The 25,628-nt window shown below is 41.2% G+C and overlaps 1 long non-coding RNA gene across 1 annotated transcript in view; it reads left to right on the forward strand.

Annotated features, from left to right (window-relative positions):
• Positions 1-3,928: 3,928 nt before the first annotated feature.
• Positions 3,929-25,628, forward strand: part of LOC116387658 (uncharacterized) — a 26,897-nt gene continuing 5,197 nt past the window's right edge. The window contains exon 1 of the long non-coding RNA XR_004213032.1: positions 3,929-4,258. This is a non-coding gene — a long non-coding RNA (uncharacterized LOC116387658). The remainder of the gene's footprint in view (positions 4,259-25,628) is intronic.

A 25,628-nucleotide genomic window follows, 5' to 3' on the forward strand; every position in this document is an offset into this window, starting at 1 on the left:
TATCTACATGTGATTGAAATCCTTTCTTACCATCAAATTTTCATGAAAATTGCCCAATGATGCAATGAATGTCAGTATGGGAAATGTTGTTGGCATCGCATTTATTCCTCCATGAATGTTTTTTGTGCAAGAGGTAAATAAATCGGAAACTGACTGGAGCAGCAGCGAGCGCTGAGTTCTGCACGGAACAGCTTGTTTTACTGCGTTTTGCATGGAAATGGCTGTTTAAAATGATCAGCATTGCTGTTGCTGTTTAGAAATCATGACCGTTATTTGCAGCAGGGGAAAAAGAAATGATGTATTACAATGAATGTCAATTTAGTTTACAGTGCTACAGCGAGTCTTATCTGCTGATCATGTGTCTCATATTGGGTGAATATATATTTTATGGGACATTTCTGAAGGCTCGCCACCTGTTTTTCACTGTTTCATCACATTACGAGGTGAATGTGAGCACAGGATGGCGTGTCGCTAAGCTCTTTTGTCTCTTATGTTCATGTGATATTCTGAAATATCTACCACAGTTCTGCTGACCACTCACAATGCAAACAAAGATTTCCTGCAGATCTGCAAGTTCCACATCTGTCTGATTAAATGAGACTGTGGTCTAACCGACGTATGTCTGAAATAGCCGAGTAAATGAGCTAACTTCTGCACGTGAATTGTATCCTCTGATTGTCACAAACTGCTGTTGTGGCAGCTACATAACATACGTATCTGAGCAACTCTGAACCCTAAATGTATGTGTATTGGGAAAAAATACAAGTCGCTTTGGAAAAAGGCAAAATTAGTATAACTTGACTACATAAAAACAAGTGTGCGTGCAGTAGATCTCAGTGTGAGTATCTGACACCAGGAGAAAAGCACATAGCCAGGTATAGATGTGTGATTTTATAACTGTGTTTATCTTTTCCCGGGGTGTTCTTGCCGAAGGTTTCTAATTAGCTCGAATTAGCTCAACGTGATGATCCCTGTGTAAGCTGGCGAGTGATCTCTTCCGAAGTCTGTTCATCAGCTGTGACAGCCAGCATCATCTTCTCCTTCTATACCTGGCTAATGGCACCCTATGGATCTCTATCTAGGCCAGCGTCTTACCAGTCTGCCCACATATTATTAATTCCCACTCAAACTCACAATTATTAACTATCCTGTTTGTTGGAAAGTCCAAGGTATTTTTGCTTCCTCTCCTGTGGTGTGAATACGCTTTGACTCCTGAGTTGTTTTGATGATTGTGAGCACACATGTTGAGGTGTGTGCATGCGTGTGACTTACTAAGAATAAAACATCCTCCTGGGTCCTGTCTTTATCATAACCTGACAAACATATCAACAAACAAATCAGCAACATTCAAAAAACATCTTTTTTTTTTTGTGCACTTTCACTGTTTGGTGTGAGAATCCTTCGTCCATGGCGACAATTTCTTGCAAAAGATATATTTTTTTCACTGATGCAAAGGAGGACATGGCCTTTCTACTCTCCACACACACCCATCAAAAACATGTTTTTCTTTCGCAGTCCAGCTGTTGATCAACAGTTGATGAGCTCCTGCTGGATTCACCTTCTACACTTTCACTGCTGTGCTCGTGAAGATGCTCCCGGAGAACGAGACAACTCTGTGGTTTTCATCCGGTGCAACACATCAAAAACACTTCACAAATGAGGAGACGCACTCCTCCTTTGTCGGGGTCGGCACAAAAGGCTTTATCATGGCAAGACAGGTGAGGAACGGGTTAGTTAAGAAAAGGAAAACAAATGGTCACTGTTATTTTTCAGTTACACACAGCAATCTTGAAATTTCCTGTGGCAAGACTGAAGACCTGTGGTATGGTAATTTAGTGTACGCATGTGTTTAAAAATACTCTGGCACCTGTGTTGCATATAATGCCAACCTCTCCCTATCTCTCCTCATTTCCTGGCCCCCTTGATATTTCCAGCTTTCCTGGAAAGGTGAAAAGCCAAAAATGCCGCCTTGGTTTCATAAAACATCTGGTCTGTGGCATATATATTTAAACACATGGATCCAAAAGACATGCCGTGCTAATACTGCTTGTATGGCAATTATCAGAGACTGGTGTTTGTGTCTATACATGAACAGGAAAACAGTACGAGTAATACAAATCAGAACGCTAACAGTAAACAAACAAGTAAATCAAAAGTAAGTTAGGGCATAATTAATCTTCACTTAATTTAATCAATGCAAACACTTGGCTGCTTAGTAAACAAAGGATCTGATATTAGATGGAATACTAAACTAATAATTGAACACAATCGAATCAATGACATATCAATGAAATAGAATAGGATTATATGAGTGTGAAGTCTTATTACCACTTTTTTTGTTTACCACTGAAAAGGGTGACACATACTGTAGTAGGGTGACTCCTCCACCTGATCCAGCACCAAGACTATAATGTTACATCCATGTTGTTGCAATACCGCTTCCAGCCACCGGCGGGCAGCATTGAGGGCCTTAATGCTGAGCACCGCACCAGACAACATCTGTCACCTTGGATGTTATGTGATTGATTGATCGCACATTATTTGAATGAGCTGTGCTTCTTTTCTCCGGAATGTTTGCTGAGATGTCTCCTTTGTCTCTGGTGAGTTCCCTTAAAATGTTTTCGTTACGTATTAAAGTTAATTATGGTTATCACTGATGGTATGAAATGGGGAAGTCAGGTAGCGTTAGCATAAATGCTGCACTTTTAGAGGGCTAATGTTACTTCCATATATTAACTTTAGCTAATGTTATATCTTGACGACAACTTGTAGTTGCTAATTTCATCGTGGGATTCTATTTTTCCGACTTTAATTGTTGAGCCGATAAGTTAGCATTCCAAACTCTGTCCATTAAAGAAAACAAACAAGCCCCTCTAACCCAAGGTTAGCTAGCTAACGCTAATGTAGCCTACATCCACGTGTCAACAGAGAGGTTCACTTGTTCTGGAGCATCTTTGTTGTTAACATTAGCAACGTTAGCAAAGTAGCTAATAGTTAGCAGTCAGTGACTAATGATTGTTTGACACACTATCAGTAACGTTGGTTAATGTTAACTCTTAAACTTTAGAGACTGTTAAATGTGTCCAATGGCCATTTAACAGTTACATCTCAATCAGTATTGATTTATATGATTTTGTTTTGTGTATATAATAATTCTGCTTGAAATGTAGGCTGAACTGAGAAAGAAAAAACACAATTGTCCATCACAAGGTTATTGAAATATGTGTCTAATGTGGCTCACAAGTAAAAACACAAGGGACACATAATTAGTATTTCCCATGTTCAATAGCACCCGGATAATTACAGTCAAAGGGTTTTTGTAACTGAATACATCATGTCCAGCTCTATCGCTTACAGGGCTTTAGATTATTTTCTCCATTAATTGATTCATTGATTTTTTGAAAACTGCCAGCTGTAATTTGACACCTTCAAATTAGTTGTTTTGTCATCAGTCCAAAACCTAAAGTTATTCAGATTACTATCGAATACCACAAAGTACCAGACAAAAACAAGCTATTTTTAGACGTCACTTTGAGCTAATTGATTATGGAAAAGTTGATTGGGAGGTTAATCGATACTGAAAATAATGGAGCCCCAGTCAGCTGTATACATGTCAATGATTAATGTCTTTATGATTTTCTTTTTAGCTGACGGTGCCAACTCAAATCCTGAAGAAACATTTGCATCACAGCTTCATTTTCACTGCGAGTAAAATTTGATTCAGACTCAATGAGCAGCATGGAGAGAAAGCAGCCACTAGAGGCTGCACTAGCAAAGCCACAGATACATAGATCAATAGAGAGAGAGACGGAGAGAATCAATGGAGAAACAGCAAAAAAGAGATGCATGCAGTTCTGTACGGCAAGACAGAGTGGCAGAGTGAAGAGATGGAAAAGGAGAGTGAGCAACGCACCAGCTGAGAGAGAGAGAGAGAGAGAGAGAGAGAGAGAGAGAGAGAGAGAGAGGCTTAACCACGTTGCCCGTCCTCATACATCCCTCTGCAGCTGTGTGAGGCAGAGTGAGCGGAGGAGAGGCGGGAGCACATCTGAGTCCCGTGGAAACAGCAGGACCACGTACCACTTGGCCGAGAGATCGATGCACTTACGCCAAGCCACACAGGGAGGGTGAGTGGCCCGTAGGACGTCCGCGTACTGCCACAGAGAGAGAAAGCGAGTGAGCGAGGAGCCAGAGGGACAGCGAGAGGGAAGAAGATTACCCAAGGCCAATTTGAAAGCTTTCATCTGGTCACTCGGAGCAGGTGAGTTAACTTGTGCCTGTGTGGAACGCTGGCGAGATGTTCGGCAGGTGCCTTCTGCTTGTAGACAGGAGTGTGCATGCGTGTCCCGATTCCTCACTCATGCACAGTTGTAGATTTATTTGCCTTTGCATTAGAGCTCTGTGTCTCCTGTTTTTTTTCTCCTTTTTTTTAGTTTGTGCATCACTTGCCAGACAGCGTGCATTTATAGTCATAGCCAGGTGATTAACTGGGGATCCTCGGTATCAATCAACCCGTTATCATGCTGAGCAGAGAGGAACACAACAATAGCTGCTTAACGACCCCCTCTTGCTGGTTTGTGTGTTTATGCGTCTGTGTGTGTGTGTGTGTGTGTGTGTGTGTGGGTGCCTTTTGTGGGTAAAGTGCATATGTGTGTTATAGACGGATGTTCTGTTGTAACAGGTGAAATGTGTCTGAATTGCAGTCACATGGACGATTTTATGGAGTCATTAAAAAAAAAAGCTTGCTTTGAGAAAATGAATTGGGAGTAGTTGCTTCCATGGCAATTTGTCATAACTGTCATGGGACGGATGTTTGTCTCCCGATTCTTGCGTATTCGTAAGATAGACAACTTATTGCTGTCCGGTGTCATATTGTACACTTGACACTTGAGTATGCTGACACTGTGCTACTTTAAAACATGGTCAGATCAGCTGTAATAGTTTTCAAAGTTGTCCCAGTCTAATGGATCAAAATATGCATGAAAAATTGTAAATTATGCCAAACAGAACTGTACTTTTTTTTTTTTTTTTTTGCAGTTGAACAGTTATTAAGGAAGCTTGTGGACTATTGCTCTTCAGGTCCCATTAACCGTCTTTCCTACACAGATTATTCAATGTGTTTCAGCTGTAGTGACTTGTTATTATTATCTATGGTGACATTTAGAAAGTCCGCCTATATTTCTCCATCTATCCTCATGCTGTACCCGGTTTGGAAATACCATGCCGTGCTCGATGTATCCCATCATCCATCTGTGTGTGTGTGTGTCCGTCTCTCTTTCAGTCTCTGTTCCCCTCCCTTTCCCATAACAACCCCCATCCGCGGTTCCCCCTTTTTCCTCCACGTCATCCAGTGAAGGTTATTTCCATATATCGAGTTGGTTTCATTTGTCAAAGTCAGCCAGACATATTGTTCATGGTCACAGCAGGGGGAACAGTTTTGGGGGGGCATTGACACCGTACCGGAGGCTGTGGTGATTATATCCTGAGAGGACAGAGAATGACAGAGTGACAGAAAAAGGCAGAAGTAGTGAATCGCTAGCAGAGAGAAAACCACCAGTTCAGTTCCCTTGTAAACAGAGAAGCTGAGCAGTTCATTTCAGAGTGTGTGTGTGTGTGTGTGTGTGTGTGTGTGTGTGTGTGTGTGTGTGGAGGCTTGAGGGTTATCGGTCTTTTGGATTCATCATATCTCGCACAGAGCCTGGCTTTCCCTCTCTCCCATGTGGATCCTGTGTCATTAAGTTGAGACACCGAATCTGAGAGATCACTTTCTCTCTGTGACTCTTTCTCTTCCCAGATACATCAGACTCTCTCTGTCTTTGTCTTTACCTCTCGCCAGCTTTTTATCTGTTCATTACTCAATTTTTGTCTCACAGACACACACGCACACATATATTTCAGAAGAGCACACATTCATGAAACTGCAGCTCATAAAACATGCATCCCTCATTGAATGTAGAATGAGTGTGTTCAGAACTCATGTGATTGAAATTCAAATGAAACACAGATGGCTATGCTGTGGCTCTTATATAATATTTTAACCATTATGGTGAAGACAGAGATCCTCTCCTTCTTTATGGATTCATGGAAATGTGATAGTGTTGACATTTTACTGACTGGAACAAAAATGTTTACTCATTATTTGTAGTTTCCTGTTTGCATTTGTTGAGTCCGTCTGTGTTTAGTGGTTAAACTGCAACTGTTTTCTATAAATTGCTTTAAGGAGCAGGTGGTATTTGTTGAATCCCCCCCCCCCCCACCATTCCTACAGTGTCAGGATTATCGCCACTATTTTCCTTCCTCTGTTTCCAAATCATTCACATTTATGTCGGTGCCAATGGGCAGCCGAACAAGATTGCAATCATCTACGTGGTAATTAATAATTTACATAATACCTCATTCTGGGGGAATTTTATTTTTCCCTGCGCCGCCAGTGTTAATTGTGTTAGCTAAGCTACCGTCATTACTTATCGTTAGGGCGACAGTTAAATGTGGACATATCCAGCTCTCATTAGCGACGGCATCATCCCTCAGATACTGCACAGATTTAAAGCACAGTAGCAGATACTGCAGTAAAAGGACTGAAATCTTTGTTTGTTCTTCTGTCAGTTGCTATTCAAACACTCGTCTCCATCGCACAAGCGCAGCTTCTTTCCTTGTTTGCTGATTAGATTAGCGCCTTTTATGGTTGCGATAGCACGCAGGGACTTGTGCGGTTTTATTGACGCGGAAACAAATCTCGCAATTGTTTCATGCCTACATTTTTCACTTCTACTTAATACATTACAGATGCTTAGTTCGGCATTTAAAAGCTTCAGAAAGATCAGTAAACACAGCATCTCCCTGTCCTTCCACCCATGGCACATCTTTTCATGAAGCAACTCAGTGGCCTTCTCTGCTATCGTTTCAGTCTGTGTGATAAATCCTGAGTAGACTCTCTCGCTTTATGTTTTCGAGGTAGAGGAGCCAGACGTGGGCATTTTCTCTGAAGTCATGCGTGAACTGTTACCTTTCTTTGCTGCTTTATGTTATGCTGTGTCCTCCCTTTTTGTGTTTCTGCCGTCCTCTCTCCTTACAGTCTCTCTTTAGATAAATGATACACAAATGTTCAGGCATATAGCCATAGGGATGTGTGGATGTCTACCAAGTTTTCTTGCCAAAGTTATTGCGGCCAAAGATTTCATGGCAGCATCAGCGCAAAAAAAAACCAGATACTTCATCTCTGGTAGAGCCTGCAAAAGTATTCAACAGAATATACAGAATTATACAAAAACACTCTAAACATGCGCACCAGTAAGTGGACTAGCTAAAATGATCTGAACACGTCATGGCCACGGTTTCTACATCTAGTCAGACAAGTAGCCTGGTTCGCCTGCCCTGCTGTAGTTTTGCCAACTAATGTGCTATCGTGGACACCTGAAAAACGAGGTTCGTTACCATCATATTGGTGATAGAAACTTTTGGCGCTCGGATGTCCCGTTATTTTGCCCTGATCTGAGTCCATTAAATATTGGGTGTCTGCCACTACCGATTCTATAGAGTTCAATCTGAAACTTATACCCTTATTACTGAAATTCATTTCCTTCTAAATTTGACTAATCTGTCTTATTTTTCACGAGCTGCTTGATCCAAATATTGAAGGTTCTGATGCAAAACTAAGCTAATACGTGAAATGGAAGATGAAAGTTTAAGTGGGAGAAAGCCACTCATGAAACTGACGTGATGTAATCAGCTGGAGAGAGTCCCACTGTTTGAACAAGTGGAATGCCAAATGCGGTGGTCTAACTGGGCAAGTGCAAAATAAATGTGATCTTTATTTGGGATCAGTCAGGAATCAGTAAAAATGTGTGGATTAATGCTTTCTAGTCGCTGATTTCAGATAATACGATATTGTGTTTAAAATTGACATTAGGAGAGATAGTTAACATTAGGTGTTAGCGGCACAGCCCTGCTTGGCTCACTACCGGAGCTAACGGCTGATGTTAGTGGAAATTTATTGCGTTACATTGTTATGCGTTCAGGCTCTATCCAGTAAAAATGAGTATTGGATGCATAGACTGAATATAAGAAGTGGACGTAGTCATCGTGACGTCACCCATTGGTTTGTAGACTGCCGTTATTAAGCCGTCGCCATGTTGTTGTTTTTTAGCAACCAATGAACAGAAGTTACCATATTTGGAATGCAGCGGAGCGACGTAGAGACGCCTTTTACGGCTCTGGTAGCGGCAGCGACTTGTCAATCACAGTAAGCCCCCCCTAAACCATACTCTGCTTTATGGTCTATTTGACTCTATTGGACCATAATTTACTAAATACACATCATGCTGTATTGAAGAAGACTTTAAACTAGCGATTAAGACCATAAACTTATGTTTACAATGTTTACTGAGGGAATAAATCAAGTGAGAAGTAGAGTCATTTTCTCATAGACTTCTATGCAATCCGACTTCTTTTTGCAACCGGAGGAGTCGCCCCCTGCTGGTCAGTAGAGAGAATGGACGTTTTAAGACACTTCCGCATTGGCTTCACTTGGCAGAACCGGAGGTTGCCGCCTGATTGGGTGTCAGTAAATAATGTTATCATGATGTGTTCATGTGAACGTAATCTTGTGAAATGTAGTTTTTCGAGAGAAACTTGAATGAATGTCGGTTGTTTGAAGGAGTTGTTATCACAGCAATATGAAACGGATACTAGAGAGGGAATGATGAGCCGTTTAACTTGCAAACACTAGCTCTAAGCAGCTTATAATACATAATACATTATAACGTCTAATGCCAAACTTCTGTAGAAGGCAACTCGAGTTGGTGATAGTTGTGGAAAGACAATGTAAAGCCTAAACAAGACTGTTTTGATGAAGTTTCTTTTACCTTTTTGTTAGCGATGAAACTTAGTCAATGGAGTCTCATGGCTTTGAGGAGAGCATCTTAATTGTTTGTTTTTATTTGATGATAAATTATGATAATTGTCAGAATCTCGTTTAATATTATCAATTATTTTAATAGCCTTACATTTTCCATTGTGAAAATGTAAGGCTATTAGGTAAGTAAAACATCTGTGCTACTTGCCCGAAGGTTGAACAAGTTTAATGTCGAGCTTTGACCCGGATTGGCCCTGATGCCGACATTCAGGAACAGTTTGAGATGTCCCCGGTTGTTATCATCATTATGTTTTTCGACCACGGCATAAAACTGATTACATTTTGACATTCAAGAGATTTGCTTTGGGCTGCTGAAGCCTATTTGGGTTTACTCTTCTGTTAAAAGGTATTTGCGCACTAATTAAGCTGAGGCTCTTTTAGTTACCCAACGTTGGAGACAATTCCAACAGTGAACATCACAGCTCTTCACTGTTGATCTCTCAACCACAAAGTACCGTATTAACAGAAGACTGATACATGTGCCAATTATGCAGATTTTTTTTTCAAGACACTTGTCTGTCTGACAGCCTTGGGTCTCACACAGCACAGTGTGTGTGTGTGTGTGTGTGTGTGTCTCTCTCTCCACTCTGATAACAAGTGATAGATGAAGAAAAGCATTTTTGCACTGCGACATGAGGGCTGATGTAACCAGCAAGTTTCAGTATTTGCTGTTTGGGAATGCGTGATCCAGCAAGATGTTGTAACTTTCATACATACATCACAGTGCTGAGAGCAGGGACAGCAGGAAGTGATGGCGAGATGTCCAAGACAGCAGGCATCGCCTATATTCTGGACCATTGACGGAGGACATCTGCGTGTGTGTAAACTGTTTTGATGCCGTCTGATTTAACTACTAAATTGATCATGTTGTAAAACTGGCCGGAAGTGCTCAAAAAAACAAGATGTGTACATCAAAATGATTTATCGAAGCAGGACAGGAGCTTGGATTGGTTTTTAAGCCTCTTGGGAGCTTTGTTTTACAGCGAGCACAGAGAGGGAAAATGATGAAGCTCCTCGGGTCGTAAAATGTGGGGGGATATGTGAGCTGCCCACTGGAAATAATGGAGGAAACGCGTCTGAGATAGGAGAGCTTTTCACTCATTTTCTTCCCCTTTCCATCCCGCACCTGTAAGGCAAATTTCCCAAATGGGACGACATAGTTAAACTGATCTAAGCCTCTGGTTTATATCCCATCATAGAGCACTGCAGAGACACATTCACCTTCCTCTTTAGTTCAGTCCATGAAATCACAGACATCTAAATTAGTTATTTTTTTGCCACTGTGCCTCAAACGCAATCCAAAGAGTTCACAGCTCAAGCGAGTGTTCTTGTTGGCTAAGTATTCCCGTTTCCCAGGATCCTCGGCGTGTGGCGTTGCATTGAGAATTACCTCCTTCAGCCAGCATGTGCTGTGTCTTATTTTACAATCGACCGCCTTATGAATCTTGCGGGGACATGCTTGAGAGGTTTTATTTTTATCCCCCCATCTCCCAGTCCTCCCCAGCGTTTAGAGAAGCTGGGCAGGCCATGTTAATGATCCTCATTAGCCAAGGAGCTTGAATCCAAACTGGAATTCTTCCACTTCAACTTCTACTTTAACATTTTGTGTTTTTCTCCCCGTCTGTCTGTTTCGCTCTCTCTCTCTCTCCTTACTTCTGCAACTCCCCAGCATTATTTTCATCTCCTCCTCTCTCTCTCTCTCTCTCTGTCTCTGTCTCTGTCTCTCTCTCTCTCTCTGTCTCTCTCTCTCGCTCTCTCTCTCTCTCTCTCTCTCTCTCTCTCTCTCTCTTCCTTCTCCCACCTGAGTGTCCGCTCTGGGAAATACTCTGTAAAGGTCTCCCATCCTTTCCAACCTTTTTCCAAGGTATTTACTGCACAGTGCAAGTCCCTGGGTACCCGTGTGTACCTGTGAGTTTGAATCGCTGCATGTATTTCCGTCGAGAAAAGGAAGCGTTCCAGGTGACCTCTGATACTAGTTGTTGTTTTTTTTTACCCCTGCTGTGAAGTGAAAAGCTTAAAGTCCAGGCATGAGGCCCCTCCAGGCAGCCCGTGAAGGATGTTCAGATATACAAACATGTCAGCTCAAGAGACACCTTTAGGTGAAGGGTAAATATGCTCTGGCTCTGTTTATACAACAACTATGCAGCAGGTAGAGGCAGCCATTGTTTGATACCTGCCTCACTGGGGACTTTCTGAAGCGGCACAGTCCGGGCTGCTGCGCTGCCTCTTTCGATACTTATCTAAATGTTCTCTTCATGTAACCTTTATTTAGAAAGAGAAGTCTCACTGAGGCGGGGAAAAATGTCCCCTGAAATATGGCCTCAATACATGAATTATCCGGAAGTACAGGTTTGCTGTGTTCTGTTAAAATGTGTCCAATTTGCATTTTCTGAGAGGTTTCTAATTGCAAAGTCTCATTGATGGCGGAAAAGGTTAAAGCATTCTAGTTCTGCAGAAGGTGTAGTAAGGGATGTTGTCTGACTTGTGTAGCTTGTGAAGCTCTTTAAAGTTGACATTTGGGCTTTTTTGGAACAAATGTAGTTTGAACTTTTACTGGAGATACATAGCTGATTACATATCGTATCGGCAATAAAAAGGATATTACGAAGAAGATAAATCCCTTCCATCTCACTTCCTCCTCTCTCCCTCTACTCATCTTTCCTCTCAGTACAAGGACAAATGGCAGACAAGCGTAAGATAATAATATCAATATAATGATCTGATTGGACCATTAATCAGTCTAGGAGCTCTATTATTAACATGAAATACATATATATTTAGTTTTAATTGAGAGGTTTCAAATTGCACGGTGGCTGCTCTTCTCCTGATTACCAGATTATCAGACTGGCAGCCTAAAAACAGACTGAGTGTACTAATATGCTGTCGGCGCTGTCATTTTCATTTCCAGTGTGTTTGGAGGCGACCTGTGGGGTTGAGCAAAGACATCTGGTTGATGTTTCGGGTACGTCATCCATGTCTGACGTGGAGAAAGATGACAAGATCACACCAAAACTGTTTTTTTTCACATCTTTTGGGGCAAGTTTAACTCGAGCTTCAAAGTAATTTGAGAAAAGTCCATGCCCCAAGTCCTGTCAAGCACAGTCAAGTCTTCATAAACTAACTGCAAATCAACTGCAAGACTGTTGGCTCTCTGAATGCTGATCATTAAACTACACGAGTTACACATAATGAATATTTTCTGTTCAAAGCTGTTTAAAAAAAACTCAAATTTCATTCGTAAACTTGGAAAAAAGAAGTTTAACTGCAAAATTCTCTTACAAGCCCTTGAAAAAGAACCAGTAAGTGGACCTTGGGTAAACAACGTTCTGTCAAACTTATTAGTGTTTTTTACATCGTCCCAACATCTGTCCTTTCAAAGCGTCTGCCTAAAAAACATCAAATATGCAAGATGTTTGGTAATGGAAGGCCTTCCTGTTGCTGTGTTATTTATTTTCTAAAATCTTACCAGAGAGACTTCGGTTGAGACCTGAATATCTTTGCTCTAAAGTCTCAAACACACAGTAGCTGTTGTTTTTTTTTGCCCTGGGTAAATACTGTAACATTAGCTTCAGTTCGATCACTGCACAGTGTGTTTGCTCCAGTAGCTCGTTGCGATGGAGGTTGATGCCGTCTACCGATTCTGACAACCCAGAATGAAGTCAAAACTTTTTGCCTTATCCGAACGATTACATCTGTGCATTGGCTGAGTGAGATATGGCTTGAGGAAATTTGAAAGCGTACTATATTACACTTAAATGATTTATTGTGTCTTTTCCTGGCAGGAACGCTCCCGCAGGGGAGTGCTCCATTCCAGCGTCTTATCGGTAAAAGCGCTCCGTTGTACAGGCATCGCCCCTTTCCTTTTTTATAATTTATTTGGGCTACGGTCTTATTTGTCTGATACTGTTTTATTCTGTCAATCTGACAGCCGTACCGGCAGAGAACGGAAGACGATCCGTCTGACGCAACGTATACGGCACAAAAAGGCGGAACGCTCAGAAAAGTGAACGTCTCCAAGTGGCCGCATACGCTCTCTCCTGTTTGGGAACAATTGGAAAAAAGATGCCGGTACTCAGAAAAAGACGCTATATGGACACAGGCGCTAACAGTTGAGTTCTTGACAGCTTTCAGCCTACATGACTCTGATGAATGGTATGTGGATGCTGACAGATTGTGCAGACAGTGTTGCAGGTTCTCTGTTCCCACTCTGGGCCTTGTGTCATGCACATCATACAATGAATATTCAAAAAACAGGCAGCTTTATCCAATGAATCCGTTCTGTATATTTTCATCATCTCAGCTGGTATGCCGTCCTGTTCCAACTTTCACTCCCGTGAGCATCGCAGTGCACGTCAGCACATTTGACCCCCTGCTGTCAACGGTTTCCAGTTCCATTTTGGTGATAAAAGAGGGCTCCTCTCTGTACCTCTCTCTCCCGCTCCAGGATACCGACTAATTTGACTAAAAAAACAAAACACTTTTAAAATAAAACATGGCTACAACAAACCAATCAAACCAGCACATTCGTATACCAGGTAATTGCACATGTGATTAAGAACTAAGAAAGCGTTTTACCTCCCTGAACTTTCCATCTGTCTGCCATTTACCAGAATGGCGTCATTAACTTAATTTGTCCTTAGCTCATACGAAAAGCCATTCTCATTCGTAGCACACACTGAGCAATTATAGCTGCTCCAGTCGGCTCATTTGCATAGTTCCATAAAATATGCATTTTGATAGATTACATTTTCCACTTAATATGCAAAACGAAGCTGTTTATGGGTTGGTTTGGGCAAGATATACCTAATAATAAATCGCTCGACTGAGCAACACTTATTTTCGGCATGGAAACCAATATATTTCAATCAATACTTCTGTGTTACAATTACACAATCTGTACTCCGCGCATCCAAATTTCACCTTGTCAAAACGGTCGTAGCAATGTCCTCTGGTCACATGTCCACCTCTTTCATTAGGTTACGTCATGTAAGTTACAGATATGATGGAGGATGTTTGTAATGTGCAAGTAGCAATTACTGTCACATGGTTACTGGCTAAAATATTTACTCAATTTGTTCAAATTTGAATTTCTTTTCTCGTATATTTGCTTTGCTAGAAAAACAAAGGAATGCAATTAGCTATCATATCATTTTGTCCCTTTTGATATGAGCTCTGCAGTGGAGGCCTGATGTGCTTAGGGCGGCGATTGTGGCTAAGTGGATAGCAGGGCCGTCTTTCAATCAGAGGGTCGGCGGTTTGAACCCCGGCTCTGCTAGTTGCATGTCGATGTGTCCTTGAGCAAGACACTTAACCCCAAAATTGCTCCCGTAGCTGTGCCTACGGTGTAGAAATGTGATAGACTCTGAATTGTAAGTCGCTTTGGATAAAAGCGTCTGCTAAATGGCTGTAATGTAATGAGGCTTCTACAGCTACTCTACTGTATTTTTAGATCGGATGATTTCATATCCTACAACGTGAAATCTACCATGCCATGCCAGTAATCAATGCAGTACACCCAAACATACTTTGTCAGTGTTTTGTTTGTTGTTCTGTTGCAGCCCAAAACCTAGATGATATTAAACATACTCTGCAAACTTTTCATTGATCTCCCCCAATCAATATCCATCCCTTTGGAGAGTGATGAGACATTTTTCCAACCTACTTTCGTAGGACAGAGCTACCATCTGAAATCCAATAAGGTGCCCTGGGGGCGATAGAACCGTTACAGCTTTGGATGCAGTATTGTTTTCTTTCAACACTGTTTAGCTGTGTTTTGTCATCTGATCTGTGAAGCTGAAGCTGCAATTGCTCAATTAATTGTTGTATTTTTCTTCTCCATATTCAGATAAAATAAACTACAATATGGTGATTCGAGAGCTTTACAGATGCTGGTTGCTGGATTTTTTGAACCTTGGAGAGAGTTGGACTAGCCGTTATCCCGCCTCCAGGCTTCATGCTGAGCTGAGATCGACTCCTTCTAGCTATAGCTGCATACTCAATGCTCACCTTGTTGTATTTCCCAAAATGTAGAGGTTTTCCTTCAGGGGCAGGATGTAAGAAGGAATGATGGAAAGCAAGGCTTGAAGGAGGGTATAGGTCTTAGGCTCTCAGCTTGAAGCAGGTTTTCTGTGAATTGTCTCTTCTGATTGGCCTGAATGCTTCTTTTTTCTTTCTGTTCAAAGAATTGAAATCATTGGACTCCAACTACAGAATCATTTGATATATTACACCGCTACTCACTCCATGCGTAGCCTACAAGCATATTCTTTTGCATGTACAGAACCCACAAAGTAGCACATCTGGACATACAGTTTTGCAAGGTTTTAAACCTTTGTTCGCAGTTTGTCGTCTAATCTGTAAAATAGTCCATAGATTATGTTTTGTTGATAAAAATATGTCATTCATGGCACCCCTAGTTATCCGAAATGTATTTCAGCCACATATGTCTGCATGTAGCTAACATTAATAAGGATGTTAGAGGTAAATGCAGCTACAATGTAGACATATTTGCTTAAAATTCACACAAGAATACAGGGGCATCTAATAACATTTGTGGGGTTTCACAACAACAGTTCTTAATATACGATAAGAAACTACTGTTCACCATTAGCTGCACGACCTTTACAATCATGCATAAACAACATTTTCCGTCTTATCTTTGCATGGCAAACACAGACTCATTGGTACACAGATATTGTAAAAGAGAAGGTAAACAAATTCAAAAGTGCAAAAAAAGTAGCACCCAAGGAAGGATAAAATGATTAAACGAAGCAAGAGCTGACCGATAATCTCAACAGTTCATCTCGGTAACAATACACTATAGACATATTAGACCACAGTTCAGCAGGCTAGCCACGTTAATTAACTTTTTTGAGACACTAATCCAGACATTATGTATCATTAATCAGTACACCGCTGTCGAGGTCACAGGGATTTGTAGCACAAAAACAATTAACAGCAGCTGTCCAATACCTGTAGGTGAATAAGTGAGCGCAGCACCACCACCACAACGCAGAGGCAGTTTTTGTGTTACCTCTAGACCTCTGGAACAATTAAATGGTTGTACTGTTGCTCATTATGGTAGCATTCAAACACTAATAGTTTGAACCTGAAATGACTTCGTGACAGCTACTGGGTCACAAGGCAGTAAGTACTGCTGTGCCACTGATTAAATTCACCCAATAATTAAGCAGACATCATTGATTCCCTGCTGAGAAATTGAGAAATAGCGAGAGCATGTGTGCGAGAGACTCCCTGTCTGTTCCTGTGCTTCCTGTAGCCCCTGCAGCGGTGGGCCAGTCAGATATGCGTAATTTGGGAAATGAGCAGAAGTCAATTCCACTTAAACAGACAGTGGTGGTTGGACACATCGATGTTCCATGCATTGTTGACTCCCTTCATTTTCCCCCTCCCTGACTTCCTCTGTGTAATTGACAGAGCGATCGAAGGGAATGAGAATATGCGTGTCCTAGATTACGGTCGTGTGTGTGCGAGTGTAATGTGGTGTGTAAGAGTTTTAGAACTAAACAATCCATTCACTGCTCCGATGAGTTAGGACACGCGCAGGACACGTGTGCATGTGTGCATTTTAAAACGGATCAGCGTCTTTAAAAGTATGACGTAAAAATAAGGTTTATTTCACGCTATCAGAAAGAATCGATTAGACACGGAGTGCCCACAGTGTAAAGTTAGCGGTTAGTTAGTCTCGCATCTCCACAGAGCTAAAGAAAGGTCTGACTCCATGCATCATCATTTCTGCCAGGCTGTAGGGGTGGGTGGGAAACGCTCTGGCTTGTTTATATTTCTTTAAATCAATTACATTCGTCTGGGGCGGCGCGAAGCACAGGATGCCTGAGACTTTCCCTCGCAAAAATAGTGCAGATAGCAGAAGGGGAGGAGAATGCCGGCCGAAATGACGGCCAATGGCAGACTTGTACCCGCAGTCTACATCCAGTGAGTCAGACTGGGGGTTTGGTTAATACATGTAGTGATGAAATGATGCCAGAAAGAGCAGGAAATGGTTTTACTTTTGATGCCAGTCTATGCATTGTCTCCACAGTCGGTTCCTGTGCTTTTGTTATTTTGTTTTGTTCTGGCCGATTGCCAGCTCTCGTCAACCAAGCGTTAACCGCGAACCGCCTTCTTTATAGCAGTAGTAGATGAGGCTCATGGTAGTATTTACACATGTCCACCATCCTTCTACGAAAGTTGTCGTCAAAACCGAAGTCCATCGTCGTCGATCATCGCCTGATTATGAACAGCTGAACTTCTTTTAAGTGCTTGTAATTGTTAAATGATTAATTATCAGGAGATTGAACGTTAATTATTCAGTAAGCGAAGTTAAAGCTTTTGTGGTTTAAAAAATGTTAAATCACACCTCAGACTGTAGAGACCTTCAAGGTTCATCAACACTCACTGACCAGCAGACGTTGAAGTCATGAAGCAAAGGTCTTTTAAAGCTCATATTATTATCAATATTTCTTTGTATTATGGTTTTATAATAACATTGTCTCATCTGTGTGGTTGGCTAATCTTGTTGACATCCTCATTATTGAAGAAAGGGCTGTGCCATCGTGTCAAAGGATTCAATCATCTTGCTGAGATTCTTCTTCTCTCCACTGTGTGGGGAAACATTGTCCTGCTGACCACTCCATTGTGCTTTATCGTTTCCACACTACTTAAGCTTTCATACTGAAAATATCCATTATTGTAGGTGATGTGCTCTTTTGAGGCCTCATGTTCTAGCGAATGTATTTTCTTAAAATAAGAATGTAACAAGGTCTTCGTAGTGCTGCCAGAGTTTCAACCGTCAGGGTTACAGCTGTTGTACTCCCTCTGTCGCCCGTCACATCAATACAGATATCCATCAAATATATCAAAAAATAACTTCCCAAACATGTCAGGAAGGCTTTTCACAATCTTGACAAGAACTAAAAGAATTAAAGCTGCGAGCAGCGATGAACGGACCCTCGCACCTTCCCGCGTCTCGGGGGTACTGGCAGGACGCCGGCAGAAGCGGCCATAAATATCTGCGACCATCAGACAGCGTGCCCACAAGTTAGGCATATTTTTAATGCTTGGACTGTGTGACGCTGGAAATTATGTAGTGCAAATATTCCACCAGTTCCTGTATCCACTGTGGCACTAGAGAACACGCGCAAACATGCATTGTGTTGCTCTACATCAAGTATAGACCACATCATGTAAATGTCATATAAATCGGATTCAGTTTGTCACATAATGCTGTCTTCCTGTTGCCAGTAGGTGGCGCTATGACTTTGAGTGAAAATTGGCTTGTAGACATGCTCAGGCCATGACTGTTATCAAATATGGCAAGTTTGGGACATATTTGAGCAAGTCCAGTGGAGTTATATCAGCTTGTTGTTTAATAGCGAATCACCTACAATGGCCGCCACGCCACGGCTACGCCATTCCATCAAACATAAAGCTTTGAGTAACTTTTAATTGCAAAGGTCTTTAGATTATACTGACCAAATTTGAAAAGGATCTGACAAAGTCTCTAGGAGGAGTTAGTTAAAGTATAGCGACTAGAAATCATGGGGAAATTCACACAAAAATCTAAATGGCAGACTTCCTGTTCATTTTAGAGCATTATCTCAAGACACTTTTTTTTAAAGTCTTCATGTGATACATGTTCCTACCAAATTTCATACATGTAGGTCAAACGTAGTGCCGGGGCTGCGATTTTGAGTATTTGTAGGGGGCGCTATCGAGGCAATTTGAAAGGGTCAAGCCAAAAAGCCATATGAAATATTTATTTCCATCACCTATGACACCTGTGCAAAGTTCCCATGCTTGTTGAGCATCCTAAGTCACAGAAAAATAAGCTTCATTTTTCATGGTGAATGACGTGTTGCCACGGCAATGGGCGCCACATAAAATGTAGGTCGTTCAATGTCAGTAGACCATTTTAGTAACTTTTCATCATTAATATCTTTAGATCATCCTGACCAAATTTGAGGTCGATCGCATGAATTCTGTGGGAGGAGTTCGTTAAAGTACAACGTCTGAAAACGATGAAAATTGACAAAAAAGCCAAAAATGGCTTAACTACTGTATCGCTCCCAAGTGGTTGAATGGAATGAAAAGTGTAGGGTACGTAACAATATATGATGTGCACATATGAGACAAATTTTGCAATTATAGGTTCGATGGTTTTGAAGTTGTGAGTGTTGAAAAACAAAGCCATGCCTTATAAAGTTCATTGGTCCATATCTTCTAAACGTAATGAGATATCAAATATCTTTTGATGAAATGTTATTATATAGATCCAATACTGATCCACAGTAAATTTAGTAGCAATCGGACTCAGCGTGTAGGAGGAAGTTGCAAAAATGTGTTTTTCACAAAATTCAAAATGGTGGAAATGTTTGGTAGGCGGAGCTTAGGGGTCCAAGAGGCTTTTGTAGACCTCATTTGGTGGCATGCGTGTGTAAAATTTCAAGTTATTTGGACATACTGGATGAGGGGGCTAAATTCTAGGGGGCGCTAGCGAGCAATTTTTTCATGCTCGAGCATGGGACCCATAAAATATCAAATTTCCCCGCAGTCCTGATATGCCAAATATGGGGAGGTTGGGGACATGATAAAGCCCCCAAAAAGGCGTTTCATTCGAGAGAATAATAATAATAATAATTCCTATAGTTTCAATAGGGACCTCGCGGCCCGACGTTGTCGATGCTCGGGCCCTAATTAGTCATAAAAACAGCGTCTACTGTATCTAATGAGATCGCAGACAACTATTGGAAAGGATTGAAACCCCTCGTCTTGACCTTTATCCAGCCCTGCTCAACATGTTGATTTAATTATCTCTTTCCACAATGAAAATAACATTTAAACGTTTCAGTTACAATACATGTATTTCCTTAGCATATTTTTTTAATCAGTAGTAAGAATGAGAGAGTTGCTGCTGCATTGAAATGTAAAAACTATTTATAACCCAACCACGTGGAAGGAAATGGATCAAGAAAAGTAATAATTGATAATAATGTGAATTTTTCTAGCAAAAAAAAAATACCCACAATTTGCTCGTGCAGCAATACAGAGAAGAAGAAGTTTCAGATTCTTCTTCTTCTGAAACTATGCACCCGCCTCTAGGAGATGCTTTGTTCTACTGATGTGTGTTTCAGGTGAAATGATTCAATTAGCTTTCAATAGGATCAACTGAAGTGTGTGTGTGATTCTCCCCATGCGCCTCCTTCCTTGTAAAGGCCAGTCATTGGTTGGATGGCTTTTAGGGACACTCTTTTGTGCGAGCATGATGAGTTTATTTTTTTCTTTCTCCAAAACTAGACCAAAAGATTCTGGCAATGGTAATGTTTCTCATTACACACGATTGTCCATGCAGAGAGAGCACACACAATGAACTAACAATGAACTCCTTCTTCTTCTCTGTCCGTCTGTCCGTCCCTCACATTTCCTCTCATTTTCCCCGTTTCTCTTTCTTTGTCACACTTTCCAGTCAGTTTTCAAGGCTTTTATTCTGCTGCCCCAAAATTGGCAAAGAACATTGTTGCAATCCAGCTTGTTGGACTCGGATCAGAACAGCTCGTTGAAAGATCTTCCTCTGGCTGGTTGCAATCTGATTTAAAAAACAATACGGGAGTGTTTAATTTTTAATTTTTCCTCATTATAAACTTGATCATAGCCCTCACTGTTTCTGGGTGATTTCATTAATTACAGTTCTAAAATTAAAAACAGACTATTTCTCCCTTTGAGACCGTTCAAACCAGTTATCCAATATGAATGCAAAAATGACCCCACAGACAAACAACTCCTCCAACCTTAAAGGGACCCCGTGGAGAACAACCTCATGTTTATCTTCTGTGTTACTCACCAAAGCGCATACAAGGATCCGTGTGTCTCCTCGAGGTCTAACAAACGCATCGGGTGTATTTCCTTCCTCATAACACATTTGAAAATCTGATTCTTGTCTTTACATCATGTTTTAAATATTTAAAATCCAGCATGGGTAACATCCATGTTTACTAGTAAGCAGTCTTTTCTTGAGCATGAGAGTCCATTTTATTTATTGTTTTGTTTTTCATTTAGATATTGTACTTCATTTTCATGTCAGTGGCATTAATGGGTCTCAAATGGACAATTATATTGTTTATTTTAACATATATCACATTTAAAATCTTAAAATGGCATTCTTCTCCTGCAAAGGATCACTCTTGGTACTATTACAGTCATTTTTCACACCAGTCTCCGATTGTGTCAAAGCCTTTTAGAGCTTGAAAGTATCCTCGGGCTTAAAACTAGACAGTGATTCAAAGCTGATCTTTCACAACTGAAATCTCGAGACATTCCTCAAACTACCCTTATTATCACTGCAGGCTTTATCTCGAACTCTAAATTCAGGCAGAGGTACTGTGCTCATTACTCTCCACCAGATACAACCTGTATTCCCCTATTGCTTTGGTCTGTCAGTAAAAAAAATATTTGGCCTTGATCTCTTGGAGGTGAAATAAAAAGTATGTAAGTATATAAAACTGAATGCCAAAAAACATTTTACCAGTTGATGTTAGAAGATAGCCGTCATCGTTTATAAAGGAGATCACTCTTATCTTCTCTTTGCCCTTTGAACCACCAGGTAATTCGGGCTTCTGCTTCTGACACTTCTACTTTGCTCGTATTGAGGTAACATTATACAATCATGTGATGTGAGCTGGTAAACCTCTGCTGTAGTACCTCTGTGCTACACAGCGTAGTCTTCTAAAGGGTATTGAAATGGTCTGTATTGGTGCATGTCAACTGGCAACATTTGTTTAAATATGCGTCAAATCAAACCTTTAGATCAAATCAAATACTTGTAGATTTTTTTTTTTTATAAAACACACAAAAGAAGACAAAATAATTGTGTTATTAACATGAAATTGAACCTGGTGCCTCTTTAAACCGTTTGTGAGGCAATTGGCCTTTGGGGGCGTGACTAAATAATTGCCTGTACTTGTCCCACAAATGCCAAACGCACTCCATAATGGAGAACACTAGATGTGTCTTGCCTGCACAACAATACACCGACTTCCTGGTTGTTTTCTCGCTTTAAGGGAAAATGCTGCAGGAACCGGAGATAAGTTGTCGTATCAAAAGAGAGAGAGAGAGCTGCGTTTTGCGATAAGACCGAGAACCATCAGAGACGACAAGCTTTGCCGCCCCCCCCTTTCTGCCTCATCTCCATCCATCCCAAGATTGAGACGGGTTTGAATGTAGACTCTTTTGAGTTGTTGGTAATTCTAATTGCAGTGAGGGATACACACACACACACACATACACACACACACACACACACACACACACACACAGAAATGCTGTCATTGTAAGTTGAGAACAAAAGCATTGCATGGTTGGAGATGGAAATATTCCATCTCGAACAATGAGACAAGGTGGTTAATTACCCGGTTCATTTCTAATTAGCGACATGAGCGGTGCAGGGGACAGAGCGGAATAGGGAGCGTTGCAGTTGTTAGCTGGATGGATTCCGTCTATTTGCCGCGTGTTGCCGCTAAGATAGGCCCCGTGCCTGGAAACGGTGGCGGTTGTGCATCCAGCAGCACCATCCGTGGTCACTCGGAAGGGATGCGATGCCAGAAAAAAAGAAATGCTGAATAAATAGGTGTTTGGCGCGGGTGCTGTTCTTCGGGAGGGATGAAGAGCAGGCCAAAGGGGGCTGAAAATGTAAGCACGGTCATTACCTGCTCGCTGAAGGTATCACCGCTGCTTTCACTCACATATACACAACATAGCACTGAGTATTACATGTTGATAGTAAGACCATTTAATTCCAAGTCTATACATTCCACAAATATCACTATTTCCTACATAATCCAGCCGCGTCATGCCGGATTACCCCACAAATTTGTTCCCCAAAAGTGGACCAAATATTTCCTTTCTCCAGAGCCGGGCTGTCCTCTCGACAATCCAGACGACTCCAGTTGGCTGCCGCGGGCATGTGTGAGACGAGAGCATGGAAGCGGGAAGCCATGAAACAAATTGGATAAATGTTATTTCTCTCATTTAAATGGAATGCAGGAATCTTATTGGGGCAGCCATGCTTGAAATTGGGTGAAATGGCACATTAACGGAACATGGGAGATTTAGCATTCACCTTTTTGTTAACGATGGCATTCCTGCCATTGTCTCCCATGCAGCTCTTTGCATATACAGTAAAGCCTGTTTTGAGTGCGCTCGGATTATGCATAGTACTCACAGGTTGTTTACACATGCACACAAATGTAATCTGGCAGTACAAATGTACACGGGCATTTTTCAGCTTTTCCCCCCCTTCATATTGAGCCTTCCACTTTATTTCACTCCAAACTAATTCAAAGGTCACTGACTCTCCCCAAACTGACCGTCATTTTCAATATCGCCACACAAAGGTGCAATCGGGGAGTAGTGAAACCCGCTGGGGTGTCGAGGTCGTGGCTGTATGGAGACAATGAAATTAAATCTGGGAGGCAAGAGAGTGTGTGTGAGGGAGTGAGTACATATGTGTGTTTCTCACAGCCTCTCTCTCCTGCAGCAATTCTCTTGCAATGTGTTTGACTTCCTCTTTAGGGACACGTTATAGGTGCATTTGATTTGCTCTGGCTGATGCAACAGAGTCAAGTGGAGCTGTTGAAAAGAGATCATTCAGGTGTTCCTCGTGATCTTGAGACAGTTTGTAACAGTTCGACTTTACTTTCAGAACTAAATACGAGGTTAAGCTAGGAGGCGTCAGTACTGGATGGGAAGTTGTTGACTAAAAAATGGAATTTAAATGAAGAATTCATTAATTCACCAACTTGCATCATGCATTTCTATTTGCATAATACTTCGGCAATCAAAAGCGTTCATGCAAATGTTTTCACGGTTTGTATTTGACGCCGTCTCCTTGTGTGGAGACAGGCTTTTTCTTATTTTTCTCCACTTCCTGTAAGGTTATATTGAGTTACAGTAAGACAGCCCTGGGTAAAAAAAACTTTACTTTTTTAACTTGGATGTCGGTGCTCCTTCTCCATTCTCTCTGTTCAGGAAAAAGGATTCACAGCTCCAGGGCCGTCGCTTTATTCTGATATGTTTCACTCCTCGCTCTCCCAGATCCCTGTACATCCACCCTCTCCCCCTGGGGATCCCCTTTGAAATCTCCCACGCTTATGTCACACATGAAGGGAAAATGTCTGAAGATCTTCAAAAATTCCAACATCAAAAATGAACAAATTTGTTTTGGAAACAAATTTCTGTAATGTAAATGTATGCTCCGTCGTTAGGCTGTTTTTAATTCTGAATTCCTGAACTGCAGCTTTTAGGGGTGGCTGTAAAATTCTGTAAGAATTGACATTCTCATCTTCTAAGATTCTGAATCGATTTACAACTTTCAAAAAATAATTTTCAAAACTTCGTTCCTGCAAAATACACAAGATATTATTCTTAAAGTCACTACAAATTGAGAAATACTAAAACCCTTTTTGTAAAAAGTGTTTATTTGTGCAGGTTCAGAATGGATACATGTTTGCCTTTGTGTGTTAACAGTTGATTTGGCTTTTACAAATATAGAAACTCTAATCTTAAACACACTTAACTCTGCTTTCACGGCATAATTTTCTTTTATTGCGCACAGCGGGCTGGAGCAGGTCGTGCATTAAGCTCCCGTTTGTACTGAATCAAGAAGTGAATTTGAATCGGGAATCGATTTTGAATGAATATTGTATTTTGAATCGAATTCAGACCCCAAGAATTGAAATCGAGTAATGTTGTAAAATACTGAAAGAGTCACAGAAGGACTCACCATACACTCTGTACAGTTCCACCCATAGTATGCATGTTTAGGAGGAAAATAAACATTTGTTGAGGAGTTATTGGTGTTAGGCATTGTCTCAATAGGGCGACTGCACAGGACACACCTCCCACACCTAAACACCACATGCTGTGATTCAGAGTGTGTATGAACGCCAGCAAGCAGGCAGACCATGAAATCCAAATACTTGGCTCAAAGTTGTGGGTAATTGGTTTGCATGTCCAGCTTCTGCCTCCCCAAGTGTTCCTGTAATAGTACATTTACCACCTTCGTACACTTAATAGTGTTAAACAACATCCAGTTTGAAACATATTCAGAAGAACACATGATGGCTGTTTACCTCGTACTCGTGTGACAGGGCTGTGGGGCACATCAGAGGGTAAGTGTTGCGATGGCTTGATGTCCATTGATTGGGCAGAAACTGGGTAGCATTTGATTTATATTGTATTGATTGTGTAACATTCAGTGCACTAGAAAATAGTAATTACTTGTCGTATAAATGCTGATACTAGTGAGTCCAAAAATGTAATTGAGAATAAACCCTATCTCTCAAGGAATAATAAAACATGATAACAGTAAACTGCAAAAGCAACGAACTGATAAGAAAGTGCTCCCAGAGACAAAATTAAGGTACAGCCAACACCTTCAATTATTATAATTATTTTTTTTTGCAGCTCAGTCTTGTTGGACCAATTTAGATAATTGCTTCATGTCTTTTTGTAATCGCACTCACTGCTCATGCACATAACTGACACAACCTGTTAATACTGGTGACTGTGTACGCTAATGACCGTGTTCCTACCGGCGTTAGTCACAGCGACAGCATCTGTCCTCTTTCTTTTTCCTCATTGAGTCTTTAACTCCTTGCCTCCTTGTCTCTCTCTCTCTCTCTCTCTCTCTCTCTCTCTCTCTCTC

This window comes from Anarrhichthys ocellatus, unplaced genomic scaffold, assembly GCF_004355925.1.
Source record: "Anarrhichthys ocellatus isolate YVR2014 unplaced genomic scaffold, GSC_Weel_1.0 scaffold15, whole genome shotgun sequence".
Classification (NCBI taxonomy): Eukaryota; Metazoa; Chordata; class Actinopteri; order Perciformes; family Anarhichadidae; genus Anarrhichthys; species Anarrhichthys ocellatus.